Source organism: Lissotriton vulgaris, chromosome 10 (genome assembly GCF_964263255.1).
Source record: "Lissotriton vulgaris chromosome 10, aLisVul1.2, whole genome shotgun sequence".
Taxonomy (NCBI): domain Eukaryota; kingdom Metazoa; phylum Chordata; class Amphibia; order Caudata; family Salamandridae; genus Lissotriton; species Lissotriton vulgaris.
In genome coordinates, this window is record NC_141698.1 from 972,168,164 (window position 1) to 972,188,594 (window position 20,431).

Genomic DNA, 20,431 nt, shown 5'->3' on the forward strand with positions numbered 1-20,431 from the left:
TCTTCGACAGATGTTAGTTCCATTTAGCGAATGATTAGTAGTCTAAAGTCAAGGGTGAAATGTTCTGACCGGGTTTTTGTCCCCCTTTTTGAGTGAAGGTGACTTTAGCCTGCTATCATTCTAATAGGAGGATTAGAGCCTCAGACCTGGCCTATTTACAAGGTGTTTGACATCATTCCCTATTCTTTTCTTTATTCTAGGGCCTATAAGTTTATGTTAGGGGATAGATTCCTTAGTATTAGTATTATTCCGTCCTTTTGTAAAGCTACTAGTATATTTCTGATAGAGTTATGATTATTTCGGGCCTTGTAGGCCTCGAACGAGAGAGACTCCATCTTTCTTTCTGCCTCGGCTGCTTGAGACGCTTTTAGGTCAAATGTAATGTTTTAGTTATAAGGTGTTGCTTGGAGAGAACTGGCTCGGGCTGGCCCTTATCGAAAGACTGTATTTTTCTTCGTGTCGAAGACATAACATCAGGCCGGCCGGCTGAGAACGTGTCCTTGGCACGGGGTGGTACAAGAATTTGGTGGGCGGCAGGTTACTGGCCGGAAATTTCCATGCATGAACAAGGTTCTATAGTAGCGAAAGCGTAGAGAGTTCAGAGAGTCAGTTAGTAGACGGCAGCTAGTCGTTAGCATTATTGCAGTTAATCAACTTAAAGCAGACAGTCGCCATTTTTAAATCCGAAAGAGACTGAAGGCTGATAATCTCTCAGAAAGATTGAAGTTACTTTAGTTGGAGCAGCTGGTGAGCTTTGATACTAAGATCAGAGCATGCAGAGTGAAGAAGTTAGCAGAGCGAACGAATACTAGAGCGGCAGAAACTGATTTATAAGATCGAAGTTGGAAGGTGAAGATAGTCAGTGATCGAGAGGAGAGAGGAGTAGTGCAGAACAGCGAGAGTGAAACAGACGAAACAGAGAACAAGAGGGAGGTTCCAGTGACTTGGAGGGGAGCAGAGGAGACAGAGCATAGCGGTGCAGACGTGTAATCGTGACTGCAGGGGTGATCCTAAGATGAGCCACGGCACAGACGAGAAGGGAACCCAGATGACAACTGAGTCCAGACTTCATACTCATAAGGTGACATCGACCCTTTCTTATTAGCATGAACACACATTCTACTTCTTTCCTTTGCTTTTCAGGCTATATGTTATATCGCAGTATTATATTGTTGTTATAATTTGTTATTGCGTAATAAAGGGACCCCAGTTCTTAGTGAACCATTGTGTGATTGTTATTTACAGGATGCAGTTAACCTTTCTTCTAGTCAGATGCTGTTATGTGGACGGATGCCTTTCCTGTCCGGGTAAGTGGTAAATGAGCAAGGGAGCAGGGAGCACTTGAATCAGGAAATAACCTTTGCATATCGTAATTCGGCCATTCTTGTGTGAAAGGATTAACCTGTATATGAGATATTCCCAGTAGTATATAATGAAACTTCCCAACAGAGAAAGAGAGAGAGTTAAAGGTATCAATAGGATAGTGATCGTCGTTGTGTAGCGGTGTTAGTGAGAGCACTGGAAGAACCCAGTGTGTATACTCACAGGATTGTGGCTTGTGTAAGAGAGTGAGAGCATCGTGAAAACACGGTGTGTATACCCACAGGATTGTGGCTTGAGTGAGAGCATCGGAAGGATACGATGCTTATACCCACAGGATTGTTGCTTGTGTGAGCACTGATTGTGGTCAATGTGTAATGGTAAGTAATCAGAACAGCCCTATGCTACCCTCCTACTATGAGTAGGAGGGTAGCATAGTCTGGGCCTAAGTTACCGCAAGACTATAAGGTATGAGTGTGGTGTAGAATATGGAATTCCTTAGTAAACAGTGAGTATTTCTAGTAATCCCTATAGATTTGGTGGTGTTTTAGAGGATCTAAGCTTGTATATTGCTAATTCCCCATCCCCAGGTAGGTACCCAGGTGCCTTGGTAAATAGGTCCTGAGGAGGGAGGTGGTTACGTTTCGGCCGGATTAGTGGTGTTTTGGTGAGCTGATTCTATCTAGTCCGAAAATCCGGTCGTTACAGTGTTCCCATGCAAAAAGCCACAAAAACACCACACCTCAACATTCACAACGACCAGCCAGATCTGCGATAAGAACACAAAACACAAGATAAGGTGTGTTAGCAGCAGGAAATTACCTGCTCCGACCTGGTGTAAAGTCAGACGGCAGTCTGCACCACAAAAGGGCGGACCACCACAGAGGCAGCACAGACAAAGACAGCGCCAGGAAACACACCTGCCTCACAGGCCCACCATCTGAGAATGTCACTGTCCTTTACAGGCTGAAAGGGGCAACCACCCTACGCATCCTGGCCATCATCGCCTAACAAGCTTACGGCACCAACACAGCGGACAACCAAAATCCCACCCCACACCAAGCTGCTGGCTGTGCTGCACCTGTTGGCGCCTGGCACATCCCAAGCAACACCCGCCAGAGTCGGCAGAGTCTCACAGCCAGCCACATCCAACTTCCCCACATCTTTCTTGGACATCACCATCACTCTGGCACCCCAGTCCCCAGACGCCCAACCCAATGTGCAGAAACCGCTGGAAACCAAGCAAGGACCATATGCCATAGCTGGATGCACGCACGTGTAGGGGGCACTCCACTGCACACATGTCCCACCTGTGCCCCCTGGTGACAAAGCACACAATAAGCCCAACAGGAAGCACACGTCACACATCAATGTGCAGGCATCACAGAACACCGTGGAACCTTCAAAAATGTCAACTCCACATACACAGGTACTGAGAGGGAGGGGTCCCAGCATGAGTGTGATATAATATAAGCAATTCAAAAAATATTTACACAGACATTGAATGCATCCACATTGTTTTATTCACAATGGGATTAGGTATACTGAATATACTCAACAATTAATCAATATCATAATCGGTTGTACAGTGCCCCAGGGGGGGAGGAGGAGGTGATCTGGTGAGGATGGTGTGATGGAAGGGAATTAGTGACAGTAAAATCAGCCTATCGACAAAACTGTGTTTACGAGTTAATTCTTATATACAAAACATAAGACCGTTGGTTCGATGAAAAAATCAAAACATATCATACTTCACGGAATACAATAAATGTAAAAATATTGGCGTGAAGTTGACGACCAAATAGGTTTTTGTCGACGTTTCGACCCTCGAAAGATTGCAGGGATTATTGGTGCTCTTGCTGTGGGGTCTTCATCAGGACAAAGTGCGGGGCAGGCAGCCTGATTGATATATATAAAATAAAGGAGATTTATATTAATTGATAATGGGATATGCCTCATATTGTTTAGTCAAGCGCAATTGGAGCACAGAAAACTAAAAACGAGAGTATACCGTTAAGGTTATTGCTCGTGTTACAAATAGTTGACAGGAATAACCTCTCAATACAGTAATTCATATAAGAGGAAAAGAGAAATGTCTGAGATTGGTAGGGACATTGGGTCCCGGCGAAGGCCAACCAACCAGTGTGTTCAATTAACAAAGGCGACCTAGTACCAGAAAAATCCACATCCACTTAGAGTAGTTATATAGAGCGGTAGGAGCTGTAAGCCGGCCCGGAGGCGGTGACTGTGGCAGAATCTAAAACAAAACGATGATCCTATCACTATCAACCAATAGGGAGTTAAAACGACACGCATCGCTGTCAATTTTCAGTTTACCTTAGTTGGCAGGTAAAGTTGCAAAAAGTCTGGGATTGTGGTTAGTCAAGGGATCACTCCGCGGTGTCTGTAAAAGAACACGTAGAGCAAGTAATACATGCAAATGGGTCTAATTGAATGTAGCGACAATTTGAAAACCGAAGAATTAAAACGGGCTTACCCAAATGATAAATAATAATGGCACGAGTTCGATAGTGTTATTCAGGGATGGTCGTTCAGTAGTATCTGTGAATGAACATGGAGAACCAGTCATACCCATATGCTATAGCGAGTAAGCAAGTCATTCACGACAATGTTAGCTGCGTCCGAGGGCTTACCAACAATGGAGGTTTCTCGGAAATCAGGTCCGCGGGTAAAATGACTCCGTGGTATCTGAAGGATAATATGAATGGGGGATCATTAGTAACGTCTACTGACGCGAGCAGCCAAAGGTAAAGAGGGTAACGAGGGCACACTTACCCCCAGCCGATTGTATCCAGCAGAGAACAACGCTCGTGATCGCAATGGCGAGCCGAGCTTCCTGGTTATCCTATTACTATGCTAACCGCACCACGTGATTCGGGACTAACATGTAGACATGAAAGACAGACCCCGCGCTATTCGTTGGATGTCAAGGCTCTCGATTATTATCAATGTCAGAAATAATATTTGTTAAAACGTGACATTGACAGATTATTTAGATTGAGGTTGGTATGTCAATAATAAAAATAAAAATAAAATAAAAATAAATAATAAACTTGGTATCTAGAGTGCGTAATCAATGCTAATTGTCATGATTATACAGATTGCAACAATAGTAAAATCAAATAGTGTTAAGCACCAGATAATGTAACCATTTGGTATTGTGTCAATCCGCAAGACATAATACCTTTGAGGGTAGTTGGAACATGAATTTGGCGTACCTATCACATGATGGTAAGGCCATAATGAATATTGCCAGTAATTACGATGATTATATTCTATGATGATGAATGAAAACACATATATAAATATTAAATATTAAACTGGATTCATGGCCCAATGTCCCTACCAATCTCAGACATTTCTCTTTTCCTCTTATATGAATTACTATATTGAGACGTTAGTCCTGTCAACTATTTGTAACATGAGCAATAACCTTAACGGTATACTCTTGTTTTTAGTTTTGTGTGCTCTAATTGCGCTTGACTAAACAATGTGAGGCATATCCCATTATCAATTAATATAAATCTCCTTTGTTTTATATGTATCAATCGGGTTGCCTGCCCCGCACTTTGTCCTGATGAAGACCCCACAGCAAGGGCACCAATAATCCCTGCAATCTTTCGAGGGTCGAACCGTCGACAATAACCTATTTGGTCGTCAACTTCACGCCAATATTTTTACATTTATTGTATTCTGTGAAGTATGATATGTTTTGGTTTTTTCATCGAACCAATGGTCTTATGTTTTCTATATAAGAATTAACTCGTAAATACAGTTTTGTCGATTGGCTGATTTTACTGTCACTAATTCCATTCCATCACACCATCCTCACCAGATCACCTCCTCCTCCCCCCCGGGGCACTGTACAACCGATTATGATATTGATTAATTGTTGAGTATATTCAGTATACCTAATCCCATTGTGAATAAAACAATGTGGATGCATTCAATGTCTGTGTAAATATTTTTTGAATTGCTTATATTATATCACACTCATGCTGGGACCCCTCCCTCTCAGTACCTATTTAACCCAGGTCCCAGTGACTATGTTTGGGTTAAACCCCCCTATATATAAATGACTCCAAATATACAGCCAGTTTCCAAGATACCTTCACCCTCCAACAGTCCATCAGCAACCAGCGTTCCCAGGATGGCACCAAGGGAAATGCACAGCCCCTTGGCAAGTGCCAAATTAACACCCCACTCACCTCAACTCCACAACCATCAATCCACAACTCTAGCAATGCACATGTCACAAAATGACAACCAACATGCACAACAACATGCCCACCCACCAGGCACGATAGAATAAATTACAATGGTAACTTGGGCAAGCTGAGAACATGACCAATCAACGGCATGGCACCTCAGCCACACAATAGCTGTGGGAAGAGGTGGCAACCAGGCATGTGTGAAGGATGCAGTAGAACCAATGATTGGGAAAGTACACAATGCCAAGAGTGGCAGTGATGTGCTGGACAGACCGCAGGATGCAGAACATACCCATATCCATGGCGACATACACCTCTGGTGTATGGAGTGCAGTAGACAGTGGACACACCATGTCACCCCAGCCAATGGGGGTCCTTTCGGAAATGTTGCCTGTTATGCCCAAATAAGCGTGAGCAGAGTGGGATGGGCCGGCTTACGCCAGGCCAGCGAAGGGGTGGGAATAAAAAGCACGTTGGCCTGGGTGTGGTCCTCCTCTGGAAACCCCATCGTCTCTGCCAGGGTGGCACCTCCCACCCCGCTACGAGGCCGATGCTGTACTCGTTAGAGGAGTTGCCTGCGATCCTGTGTGCCTGCCGTACCCCGGCCCTCTGGACCATGAGCCCATCAGGCCTGTTCCTGCACAGCCAGGCCACACTTATCACCATCCAACACCGGCGTGTGTCAAGGAGGGCCCACCACGTGCCTGTGTAAGCTCCAAGCCCGAGGCCCGCGACCCTGCCAGCCTCTCAGACCATCGCTGGCCACCGACACTGGCCCACCTTACTCCTTCCTCATTTACATATTCCACTGGCGTCCTCTGCATCCTAGTAGTTTTTACATTATTTATTTATTTGAGTTTTATATAGCTCTGGCTAGACCCGGAGGTATCAGAGCACTTTACATAAGGTTCCACAAAGTTACCAAATTACATCAGTTACCAGTTACATCAGTTACTAGAAAAATATTTCAAGAGCGTAGAGACGAGATAAAATGAGCTTAGAAGGGAGAGGGGGTAGGGTAAAGGTGTAGGAGGGAAATAGGATGTAGAGATGATGGAGAGTCTGCCCAAAGTCCGTCTGGGTAGGGGACGACTGAGGGGGAAGTCCACAGCCCATCTACTCTTTAGCTATCAGGTAGCTCCACCGGGCATCGCCAAAATAGCTAGGTCTCAACGAGAAGGGTGCAAGAAAATTGAACATAGAGGGGGAATGGGGGTTGGGTAAATGGGTGGAAGGGAGAATGCGAAGGCGAGACAAAGGAAAGTCCGCCCAAAGTCTGGCTGGGTAGGTGACGGCCAAGGGGGCCATCTCCTCTATAGCTATCAGGTAACTCCACCGGGCATCGGCCAAAAAACTAGGTCTAGCGCTAACATAAGGAAACATTGTGTTATTAGTTACAAAAATTAGAAAGGCCGGGAGGGAGTGAGCAGCAGAGAATGAGGCAAGACATAAGTCAGAGGTCATACATTTTGGACTCCGTCAAATGAAGATGAGAATCAGAAGGGACCAAAAGTATAGAGTCCAGAGATGGGCTGGTGGAGATGGGAGGAGGTGGGAGAGGGAAGGAAATACAGCAGGGAGATGCAGAAAAACAATGTCAGATGTCCGGCTAGGTAGGTGACGGCTGACGGGGTGAACCAGAGCCAGACTCCTTAATAGCTGTATAAGACGGATGTATGACTAAACAACTACTGCCTAAACCACGACTCCCTGAACCACGAAAGCTAAACAACGTTCAATTCTAAGCCACTACTTGTTTTACAACAACTTCCTAAACCACACATTAAAAACCACCTCGTAACTGGCCAATAGATGGCACTATTGTAATAATAATACTTCTACAAAATATTTTTTTTAATTGCTGTTTACACATTTCATCAATATTTTATTCTAGCTATGTTTCGCAAGTCGATCCTTGTTTTATAGTGCCAGGTAGTTCAGTACTTCTTTCGTCCATTTTCTACAGCTCCACTTGGTGAAAACATAAACAACTAGCCCAGGCACTTCAAAAAATGATAGACCTGAAGGGGCGTCTCAAAAAGATAACCGTATACAATAAGGCCCATTCACAACATTCTATGTGGGTTTACCTGGGAGAGGTAAAAGGGTGCCTCCTCGCTGGGGTTCACATAAAAAGACAAGAACGCACTGCTACAATTCAGCTGCCACAAACCCTCAGTTGTGTCACAGCAGTCACCGTTGTTTAAAGGCGTACCACCTTGTGAATCTATCACTCTTCAGCTGAGCAGCTCACCACAGTAATGAAAAGCAATGCTCAGCAGATGTCTCGAATGGAAAAATACTGGGTCTACAAGAATGATGAAATGAGGAGCAGGTTGTCACGTGGACACTGCGTGAGGGACATGTGAACAAGGGCAACTACAAATGGAACGCATAAAAAACGCATGGTTTACCAATGAATAAAGAATGAAAGAATTCTGTGAGTTGTCAACACAGCTGTTTATACATTTTCAAGAAGGAGGAAATGATGCCGTGGAACAAGAGGCCATAAATTCAAGACGATCCAATCATGTCACCCTGCCTCATATCAATCTGGCACGTAGAGCGGTAATCAGTTCTTTAAAGGAACATACATACACCCTCGAAGGCTAGGCCACTCATGAAAACTATGAAGGAGGGATCTTATGAACTTAATACCCTGCCTCTTCCTCCGAGTACTATGCCCTGCCACTGTTCTACAATATTTTCCCTTCTCCTGAATACACGCATCACTTAATTGATTCTGGTAGTACTTTTTGAGTCAAGTTTCGGCTCTAATTTCACAGGAAGCTCTGATTCGTGTTTAAGAACGTCGTAGTTCAGGAATTCGTTGTTCGGAATTCCTCATTGTTCTGACTTTGTTATTCAAGTAAGTTGTGATATAGACTATGTTGTTTAGGATGTTTCCCGTATAAAACAGCTCCACCCGGCATTGGCCAAGGTTGCTTGGGCTCCACAGTAGGTAAAAACAGGTCCCATATGTGAAACTGTGTCCTGAATGGCAGTGACCCCGAATCCGGGCCAGCGGCCACAGCACCAGACCCCCCTGATCAGTGAGGCATATTTCCATATGGGCATCTTGGAACATGAGGTGCCACGTACCTTGTTCAACGCCAGCCGGCGACATGTGCTGCCACTAACCCTGTTCAACGCCAGCCTGTGACACGTGGTGCCCCAAACCCTGTTTAACACCAGCTGGCGAAACATACTGCCACAAACACTGTTCAACACCGGCAGGCAACACGTGCTGCCACAAACCCTGTTCAATGCCAGCCGGCGACACGTGGATGAGGGATCACTCTGCGGACCAGTAGGTCTCACATCCAGCACCTATTAGGGAATTACAAATGGCAGAGTTCACACCAGTGGTCGCACAGAGAGTAGTAAGAGGAAGATGCGGCTCAGTCCAAACGAAAGCCGGGTGTCAGACACGGAGGTGACCGAACACGTTGTGCCACTGAACCTGAACTACGCAGGCCAGTGGGGCCGCCAACCTATGCCGGTGACACTGGTGAATGGCCCATGCTGACCACTGCCTCCAGCCTACACTGCGGACCAGTAGATCACAGAGTCATGATTCAGCAATAGCGGAGTTCATATCAGTATACCGGCATCATTGCAGACTACCTCACCTCCACCCCGGTGCCACTAAATCTGTTCCCTGCCATTCATGGATACTCTCTGGTTGAACTTTGGTGGCATCTGAGTCTATGGACTAGGGGGCAGTTTTCATCCTCATGTAGCTGATACCGAATTGGTGGTGGCAACTAGGCTGTCACATTCCACTCCTCCATTTGCTGCTTCTGGATAAAATCAAACCTTTCGGCATCATGCCCTGGAGGACACCTCCCACTGTCCTCCGCAACCCTCCACAACATACACCTCGGACATTGATAGTGACCCGCTCAGGTCCCATGGCCCATCTGACTGCACTGCAAGTCATCGTCCCGTGGCTGGGTGCCTGTGCGCAGTGCATCCAGGCCCACTAACTCTGTGCTGGTCCGGGCAGGGACGCCTTCTCCGGAGACATTGGATGGCCCCTAAAGTGTAGGCCTTGGGGCCATCAACGCCATTTCTCTGTGGCCTTCCGCTGTACGCAGCCTCCGGGCCCAAATGCTTCCCACTAGAGCACACGCACCAAAGAAAGTCCAGACCAGCCCGGACGTCATATCACCACAGGAGGCACACAACACCACTGCAAGGACCACCTCCAACCACCATCTGCCAGAGTTGAAACGGTGATCCTGACAGACTTATGGATTTGCTCACACCTGTCGTGGATGCCATCATCGGCCTGATACCCTGCTCAGCACTCCAGGTGCCAGTGACTCAGTACACCGCAGGCCATTGTCCGTTGCTGATTGTCTGTTGTGCTGTGGAGCAGTTGCGCAGCTATGTCACCTCAAACAGTGTGGGGGCCCTGAGACTTTGATGAGGAAGATGATGCAGGTCTAACACACCCCACTGCATCTGCATAAGGATTATATCGAAGAAACACAATGCACAACTTTTTCTTCACATGAGCGCGTGTTAGACCTGGCATCTTTGGCGTGATTTCCCCCTATCTTTTTGCCTCTACCTCCTGTATTTTTGATGTTGTGCTGGATTTCGTTTTTGCTGGTTTAGATGCTTTGGGCACTTTGCCACTGCTGTTCAGTGTCAAAGTGCAAGTGCTCCCTGTGTAAATTGTTATTGTGATTGGTTATTCATGATTGACATATTTGTGTCGCCAAGAAGTCCCTAGTAAAGTGCACTAAGTGTGCCAGGGCTGGAGATAGCAAATGCTACTAGTGGGTCTGCAGCACTGATTGTGCCACCCACATGAGTAGCCCTAAAATGGTGTCTCAGGCCTGCCACCGCAGTGCCTGTGTGCAGTCTGTGAACTGCCATGTCCTCCTGGTCAGTGTCACCACTGGCCAGGCCTAACCCTTCCCTTTCTGTGCACATATACCACCCATATGGAAGGCCCATGGTACTCCCTTGGGCAGGGTGCAGTGTATGGCATGTTAGAGCATGTACTAGTGCAGGTGACATGCTCTGGTAGTGAAAGGCAGCCATTTTCATTTTTCACTATTGTAAGTATACCTTGCCCGTAGGCTATTATGGGGAATGCTGGCTACAGTGGCTACCAGCATATCTTTCCATAGGAGCAAGGTAGGACATAAAAGTCTGGTATCCCTGAACTCAGAATTTAATAACACATCTTTTAGGAAATGTTGTTTTTAAATCCTGTGTTTGAGAGCAGCAGTTTTAGAAAGTTGCTGTTCTCTTGTCTGACCTTTCTGTGTGCCTTGGCCTGTTTGTGAATTGACTGTCTGGTTTGAGAGTGGCCGAGGCTGGGAGCCCCCAGGGGGCTGGCTGAGTCAGCCCTAGGATGAATGACTGCATCTGCATCTTGAGTGGTGGGAAGCAGGCACAGCCTTGCATCCTGAGTGGTGGAAGGCAGGCACTGCCCTATTCAGGCACCTGGGCCTGAATAGGGTTGTGCCTGCCTTCCACAATGCTGGCTCCAACTCCTGCTGAGCGGCTGACGACCCTGCCCCTCTCCCTGAAAGGAAAGGAGAGGCCAGGAAAACAAAGTGCTCAAGGAACACTCAGAACTGGTCCAGACCGGGCTAGGAGTCCTCCTGCACAAAGGGATCAAATACTTTTAGGGGTATAAGTACAGAACCCCTGACAACAGAAAATTAGATCATCCTGGAATCATGAAGGAAGCTCTGCCAAGGAGAAAACTGAAACTGTAGAAGGAAGACTGTCCTGCTGTTGCTCTGCTGGACTGACCTGCTGTTGCTTTGCTGCCAAGGAGATGGGAAGGACTTTGCCTTGTGCTGTGTCCCCTTGCTTGAAGGAATCTTCAAGGGCCTGAGAGAGAGCTGACCCACTTGTGGGATACCCCCGCGCCGCACGGCCACCAGCTGCTGCGTGTGCCCCATGCCTGGCCTCTGCCTCGCTGCTGCCTCGTTTTGCCGATTGCCGGCGGGCGCCGCTGCGGTTGTTTTTGCCCTTGTTTTGTCCAACATTTGTGCCTGTTTGATATTACTTTGGTTTTTTCCTTGTTTTCCTTGTTTTGTTGAGAATTTGTGCCCGTTCTGTATAATTTTTATTTCCCCCGTGTTGTGGTTTCCTTCCTTGTTGTCCGCCTACCTCGCCGCCCTCCGCCCTCCCTTCCCGCCACCGCCGCTTTTCCCTGCCCCTTTTTCTATTCTGTACCCTCCCCGCTCCCGCCTCCCAGCTGCTCCGCCCACCCGCGCACTTCGCCTTAAATGGCGACCGTGCGAACGCGCAGCGGTCACGCGCAGCGGACGCGCCGATTGTGCGCCGAAGGCGCGCCAAAGGTAAGCCCGTCTACGCCCGTCCGCGCCTGGACCGCGCCCAGTGCCAGGACCCCTGGCCCACGAAGACCCCGACCGACCCGCCTGACGTACTCCGCCGCCACCCTCACCGCTCTCAACACCGGCCGACTCCCAGAATGCCATCAAGCCTCTCCACAACGTACCCACGGACCCTTCAGCTGCCACGCCTGCAAGTTCACCTGCATCCGGACCTGCCTCGCACCAGCACCCACCAAGCCGAACACCAGCAGCACCCACCTCAAGTGCATCCTACTCAACACCCGCTCCGTCCACAGACATGCCATCGAACTCTGGAACCTCCTCGACACCACAGCTCCAGACGTTGCCTTCCTCACGGAGACCTGGATGAACGCCTCTTCAGCTCCCGACATCGCCATCGCCATCCCAGAGGGCTACAAGATCGTCCGGAGGGACCGAAACGCCAACCAGATGGGAGGAGGCATCGCCATCATCCACAGGAGCACCATCCATCTCACGACCAGCACCGACAACTCCCTGACCACCGCCGAACACCTGCATTTCCAGATCCACACCAACCCGAACACCACCCTCAGAGGCACCCTGATCTACCGACCCCCTGGACCACGCACACAATTCAGCGAGGACATCGCCGACTTCGTCAGCCCACATGCCCTCCCCTCCGCTGACTACATCCTCCTGGGAGACCTCAACTTCCATCTGGAGAACAACAACGACCGCAACACCAGCACCCTGCTCGACAACCTCGCCAACCTGGGACTCAAGCAACTGGTGTCCACCCCCACCCACCTCGCCGGACACACACTCGACGCTGTCTTCTCATCCAGCAAGGACATCGACTTCAGCCACGCCACAGAGCTTCAATGGACGGACCACAGCTGCGTCCACTTCACCTTCAAGAAAACAACGACCCACCACCACCAGCAACAGGCCGCCCGCAGAAGCTGGAACAAGATCACAGCAGACCAGCTCGCCACCTCCCTGAGCCAGCACCCTCCTGCCAGCTCAGCGAACCCCAGCCAGGCCGCCGACAACCTCACGAAGTGGATCAGCAACTGCGCGGACGAACTCGCCCCACTGAGGACCCCGCCCAGCAGACCCGGCAGCAAGAAAGCCCCATGGTTCACCAACGAACTCAAGAGCTCCAAGAAGAACTGCCGAGCCCTCGAGAAAGTCTGGAGAAGGGAACCGACACCGGACAACAGGAGCTCCTTCAAACTTGCCACCCGGAAACACCACCAGCTGATCCGCGCCGCCAAGAAAACAGCATTCAAGGACCGGTTGGACAACAACGCACACAACTGCAAGGAACTCTTCAACATCGTCAAAGAGCTTTCCAACCCCAGCGCTGGAAACAACGACATCACCCCATCGCAAGACCTCTGCAACTCCCTGGCTTCATACTTCCACAACAAGATCGCGGACATACACAACAGCTTCAACAACCAACCAACGCACACCATGACCGAACAACCACCCCCCACCACCACCCTCCACGCCTGGACCCCGATCAGCACCGAAGACACCATCCGCACGATGAACTCCATCCACTCCGGATCACCGACCGACCCCTGCCCTCACCACGTCTTCAACAAGGCCGACGCTGTCATCGCACCCCACCTGCGAGACATCATCAACACATCCTTCGACACCACCACCTTCCCCGAGAGCTGGAAACACGCCGAACGCAGCGCTCTACTCAAGAAACCAACAGCGGACCCCACCGACCTCAAGAATTACCGCCCCATCTCGCTCCTCCCGTTTCCAGCCAAAGTCATCGAGAAGACCGTCAACAAGCAGATGGCCGCTTTCCTCGAGACAAACTGATCCCTCGACCCCTCACAGTCCGGCTTCCGAGCCAACCACAGCACCGAGACCGCCCTCATCGCCGCCACCGATGACATCCGAGCCCTGATGGACAACGGAGAAACAGCGGCCCTCATCCTCCCGGACCTCTCCGCGGCATTCGACACGGTCTGCCACCGCACCCTAGTACGGCGCCTCAGCAACGTCGGAATCCAGGACAAGGTGCTGGAATGGATCATCTCCTTCCTCGACGGGAGAACACAGAGAGTCCGCCTACCACCGTACAAGTCAGAGGCCACCGAAGTCATCTGCGGCGTCCCCCAAGGATCATCTCTGAGCCCCACCCTCTTCAACGTCTACATGAGCCCCCTCGCGGCCATCGTACGCAAACACAACCTCAGCATAATCTCCTACGCTGACGACACCCAGCTGATCCTCTCCCTGACCAACGACCCCGCCGCCGCCAGAGCCAACCTGCACGAAGGGATGAAAGAGGTAGCCGAGTGGATGACGACCAGCCGCCTGAAACTGAACTCGGACAAGACGGAGGTCCTCATCCTGGGCTCCTCTCCCTCCGCCTGGGACGACTCCTGGTGGCCTCCCGCCCTGGGCTCCGCACCCAAACCGACAGACCATGCACGCAACCTGGGCTTCATCCTGGACTCCTCCCTCTCCATGACCAGGCAAGTCAACAACGTCTCCTCGGCATGCTTCAACATCCTACGCATGCTACGGAAGATCTTCTGGTGGATCCCCACCGAGACCAGGAAGACCGTCACCCAGGCCCTCGTCACCAGCCGACTGGACTACGGCAACGCCCTCTACGCCGGTACCACCGCCAAGCTCCAGAAGAGACTCCAGCGGATCCAGAACGCCTCAGCCAGACTCATCCTCGACATCCCACGAACCAGCCACATCTCCGGACATCTGAGAGACCTTCACTGGCTCCCCGTCAACAAAAGAATCACCTTCCGCCTCCTCACCCACGCACACAAAGCCCTACACGACCAAGGCCCGAGCTACCTCAACAGCCGAGTCAACTTCTACGCTCCCAAACGCCACCTCCGATCAGCCAACCACGCCCTCGCCGCCGTCCCCAGCATCCGAAGAGCGACTACAGGAGGAAGGTCCTTCTCCTACCTGGCCGCCAAGACCTGGAACTCCCTCCCGACCGACCTGCGCCTGACCCAAGACCACCTCTCCTTCAGGAAGAAGCTGAAGACCTGGCTGTTTGAGCAGTAGCGGCTCCCCCCCCCCAGCGCCTTGAGACCCTACGGGTATGTAGCGCGCTTTATAAGTGTCACTGATTGATTGATTGATTGATTGACTCCCTGTTATGAAGTCCCAGGAACAAAAGGACGTCACCCCCAGCTTCCCTGAACTCTATTGAGGGAGTGCTGTTCTTCCTGGTGTGCGTGGCCCATGTGTGGTGCCTCTGGAAGTTGTACCAGTGTTGGGAAGCTGGACACCAAGCTTTTAAGGACGTTCTGCATGTTTTGTTGCAAAACCGGCCGAGCGAGAAAATTCCTGCTGCTACGAAGACCGAGATCGTCACAGCGCCTGCCACCGCTGCCTGAAGACGTTGCATCCTTCATTAACGGGAAGATTTCCGCCGCTGCGAACATCATCGCAGAGCCTGTTGCCGCGGGATGAGATCACCGCATCACGTCGCTGCGAAAATAGTTGCAGAGCCATCGCATCGAGGAGCTGCGAGAGGAAGATCGCCGCTGGACTGTGCATCATTGCACGGAGATTGCCGCAGCCCCCGAGAATCATCGCATCGTGCCTTTGCGAGCATTTTCCCACGGAACCTCAGCACCGGAATCCATACAAGTCATCGCCTTCCTCCTCATACAGATCGGATTCTTCGCTACACGCCACTACATCCAGCGGAATTGCCGCTAACGCCTACCCAGGGTCTCAGGAGTAGCGCATTGCTTGTTTTCCACTGCAACAGCTTCTGTTTTGGAACTTTGTCGCCTTTAAAGGTACTGTTGGCTAACCCTGACGCAACTGTGAACTTTTCACGCAACTGTGGATTATTTTATCGCTAACACTAAGAACTCTTTTGCAACCATATTCTTGAACTGTGTACGTTGGTCTTGTGTAGTTCAGATTAAATAAATGTATTTTTCTAAACTGTTGTGGAGTCAGTTTGTGGTGTTTTCACTGTGTTACTGTGAGTTTTGGTACAAATACTTTACACATTGCCTTTGATAAGCCTTGACTGCTCGTGCCAAGCTACCAAGGGGGTGAGCAGGGGTTATCTCAGAAGGTTTCCTCCTTACCCTGACCAGAAGCAAGGGTCCGTATTTGGACAGTGGTGCCTACCTCTGCCAACTAGAGACCCCCGGTTCTAACAAGCGCGCTCATCTCTAGTGTCCCAACCCCAGTCCACTGCAACTCACAGACACTTCTGTTTGCATGTTGTCTGTCCACTGGACTTTCTCCGGCTCACTCCATGTTGCTCAGCAGTTGACTCTGTTATGCATGTGTTTTCTGTTTCCGGTACACTGGTGTCCAATGTTCGAGTGGTTGCCAGCACCAGGCATTCCGTGGGATTGGCTTACACTCACCCCATACACATCCAGCACAGGCGTCACAGTACATGTGGCCCTGCCAATAAAGGGGTCGGGTGCATGTGCCCGTAGCCAGTTCAACATGATATCTGTGTGTGTCCCTGTGGTCTTGTTGTATGCATGAGGGCCCTGGGCCCTATGACATTACATTGTGCTGTGTATATCAGATGCATACATGTCACCGCAGGCAGCGGGTTGGAACTTGCACATGTAGCTTTGTCGTCACCCACTCAACTCATAAGGGGAGTGGCCTGGGCCATTGTACGCAGAGCCAACATGTGTGTTTGACTGCTATTTGAGCGCACCTGGGCATGGTTCTGTACTGTGAATGTGCATCCCCATGTGTCTCCATGGCAGTGTGGGATCCCTTAGTGGAGTGTGGGTGTATCCTGAAGGCTGAAAGACACCTACGCATGTGTCCTGGTTCGCATTTCATGGGTTCAGCCCCCAACCACACATGTTGGGCCACCTCCTTTTGGCGTACTGACACATAGCATTGGGGTGCCAAGTGTGGGTGGGTGAAGTGTCGTGAGCCAGATGTGCTTGCGGATGCTTCCTGCTGTGTGGTCTGTTGCCGGGTCCTGGTGGGGGGTTACTTGGGATATCCATGGGCTGTTTTAGGCCATTGGTGTTGACGGTGTGGTGGTCCTCTCCGGCATCACTGATGTGTTGTATTCTGTGCTCTGCTGAAGGTGTTGTGTGCCCCACTGCAATGTGAAGGGGAGGTGCATGTTGACTTTGTGTTGACATGTATGTTGGCGCATTGTGTCATTTGCATGCAGCCTGTATGGCAATGTACATTGTGACTGTTTGGGGAGCTGGATTCTTCTGCCGACAATGTACATTTAGACTACATGACGGATGTGAGTCCGTACGCTTACATTTCCATTTCTATTTCCAGGTCCGTCAGATGTAGTAGGCATGTTTCTTTGCATGTGCCAAGCCAGTTGTGTCCTCTGTTCTGCAGTGTTGGCTATGCACGGTATTCCACATTGTTGTCAACATGGGTGTGCTGTTTGTACTATGTGTGTGTGCTGCAGTGTGCCAAGAGGATCTGGGACATGATCCTGGGTGATTGTGGGTGTGCAGTGTGCTACACCTCGTTGTGCTTGTATGCCATTGTGCCCACCTCCCCCGTCACCCCAGTCCCTGTTCGTTGCACTCCCTATTGATGTTTTGGCAGGTCCTCTTGACCTCCGTGGTGCTGGACTGCCACCTCCTGTTGCTGTTGCTGCCTTCCTGTTGGCCACGGGTTGGTGCCTGGTTTAGGTAGCCACGTCATGCCAGTGCCTATTGGCCTCCTGGATTGGCCTCCTCGTCACTTCGACTACAATCCAGGTAGTCTGATAGTGGGTCAGTTGCTGGTAGTGTTCTGTCACCTCCGTGACACTGGTCTTGCTTTCCTGCTGTCTGCACCCCGTCTTCCTCTCAGTCTTCTCCTTGGACTTTCCCGGCCCGTTGTTTCTTGCTGGTAGTCTGTGCGGGTTGTGGGGTTCGAGTTGGCCTCGGCGCTGGGTCAGGGTGCATCCATGTTGCTACGTGCTTTGGCTTGTTTCTGGTGTATTTTTTCTGTGGTTTTTATGGTGCATTGTCCCGCCAGACATGTGAGATTGCAGGCCAGTGGCTGGTTTTCACTACTTTTTGTATCGCGGTTTGCCTTATCGCATGTTCTTTTGCATTCCCGTATCGCATTTTTGCAGCGTGTCATTGATTTTCACGCGGACATTTGCCGCGTTATCTTGTGTCTATTGCATGCTACCGCCTTGTTGTGAATTCTACGTTGACACAGGGTTATTTTCCCGCAATAGGCTGCAATGCTGAAAGGTGTGTTAAGCTACTCTTGCAGTAGTTATCACACGTTCTTGTGAATATACCCCAATCTGTTTATAGATGAAAGCCAGCTCTTTTGGAAAGTTTAAAATATTTTTGTTCTTATTTTCCATGATATGGAATTAGCAAAAAGTTGTCCAAACACCCACCTTGCAGCACAACGTTTCTTCACTAGCCAATTGTGCCCTTTGCTGGTCAGGTTATGATTGACCAGGTTTAGTGTCATGGATACTTGTACCTGCAACATTGCCCTTCTGAGTATTAGGAAGCTGAATTTGCTTTGAATTTATTTGAACTTGGTGTCAAGATAAACTTTTCACAGATTGCTGTTACTCTTTACAGACAGTATGCCACAGGTGATGTGGACCCTGCAAAACATTTGGGTAAACTGCATATCCTGAACAAAATCCAGGAATACGAGTGCTAATTTGGGAACTATATTCAATTCAGGAAGTGTGAAGTTAGCATAATTTGCTTTCGCGTAATTAAGCAAAATTTCTGAGAAATCATGTGAAATTGCGCATAATTGTGCAAAATGCATATCCAGTATTTAGCGATATATTTTAGCTAAAAATGCACCCTCACATCCATTTTCAACTCTAGGATGCATTTTATGGTTAAATAAATAGTGTCAAACACACAAGTACTGGGAACAACAACCACTTGCGTTCTGGTTGTTCGCATTGTTCCCATATTCGTGTGCAATAACATTGCCACAAATACTGCTTAATTAAACAAAGATATCTTAACTACTTCGACGCTACTGACGGAACCGTTCCGTCACGCCCCTCGGGTGGGCTGTGCTCATGACGAAACTGTTCCGTCGCGGCCCGGCAGCCGCGCCTGCGCAGCGCTGATTTCGCGCATGCGCGGCGGGTTTCATTAAGCGGGCGGGGCCGTGGCGGAACCGTTCTGTCACAAGCACAGCTCACCCGCGAGCCATGATGGAACGGTTCTGTCACCAGCGCAGGTGAGCCATGCGCCCGCCCGCGACCGTTAGCGCTGCGGCGGAATAGCCGCCGCGGCGAAGGAGTTAATGAGCGAATTTCCGTAATTTTGCAAAACATGACATTATGAAAATTATGCTAGCATAATTGAAATTATGGGCAAGCCTATATGCTACCTGGAAAAATGTACAAGTTTTGAACGTCTTTCATTTACAGAATGTCCTCATGAAAACACAAGATTAAGGTGTCTCATTCATACTATTAATTTAGGTTGGACAGCTTTGCTAGGGGTGTTGGATACGGTGGGCAAGATTCACAAAATTACTTTGCTGCTCAGTTTAATCAAAAAACATTTTATTTATAACATTCCACATCTTCATTCACTGAAATATTAATTAAAGGATCTAAATCTGCAGTATGTAGAATGTTTCCGAATGCACTTTTTTGTGGGGTAGGAACATACGCATTAAAAGGCAGAGGTTCTGAAAGCATGAATACCCACAGACTTCCAAGTACTCAGGGGCATATTTATCTAACAATCATGCAGCGCAGAAAGTCTCCTTGCTGCACTGGGCTGCATGATAGGAAAAAAAAGGAATGTGCCATTTTTAACATTATTTGGTGCAATCCTGTCTTTTCCCTGCGCTGCCTAGTGCCAATGCAGGCACCCTTCCACAATGGTGCAAACATGCCTGTGTTGTAAGCAGGATTGTTTTTGTGCAGGAAGGGACACCTCCCTGCTCAACAACAATCCTGAGAGGCATTTTCCTCTTGCTATGTGTGTTGCATAATGCAGAACACATAGAAAGAGGAAGTAACGAGGAGAAATTAGGATATTTTTCCTCATTTTGCCTCCCCTGGGGAGGTGTAGCATTTTGACACATTTCCAGGTCTACTAGTAATGGTAAATTTAGGAATGCGGCGCAATTCATGGGTGAATGCATGGAACCACCCACGCTCCAGCCATGAAATGCCTCCCTGGGGCAACGTAACCCACAGCAGCGATTTGTGCTGCGTTGCGATATCTTTATTTAACAAGCCATACAGACCGCACAAGGTGGCCTTGAGTGACTTGATAAATGTGACTTAGGTTTTGCGTCGCCCTTTCGCCCCCTTGTGGGTGCACAATGATGGCATAAAATCTCTATAAATATGCCCCTTTATGCTTTTACAAGATGTTTCCAACCTGCAAATAGGTACAACAGGCATTTAGAATTAAAAAAAGAAGTAGACAAGAAAACATTGTGCCACCTAAACATGTTAGCCATATGCATGAAATAAACATTTTAAATGAACAAATATTACTGCATATTTTTTAATAGAACGGGTGGATGGCCCTAGCAGCTAGACGTACATAGAAAAGGCACAAACACCCTTTTAGTTTA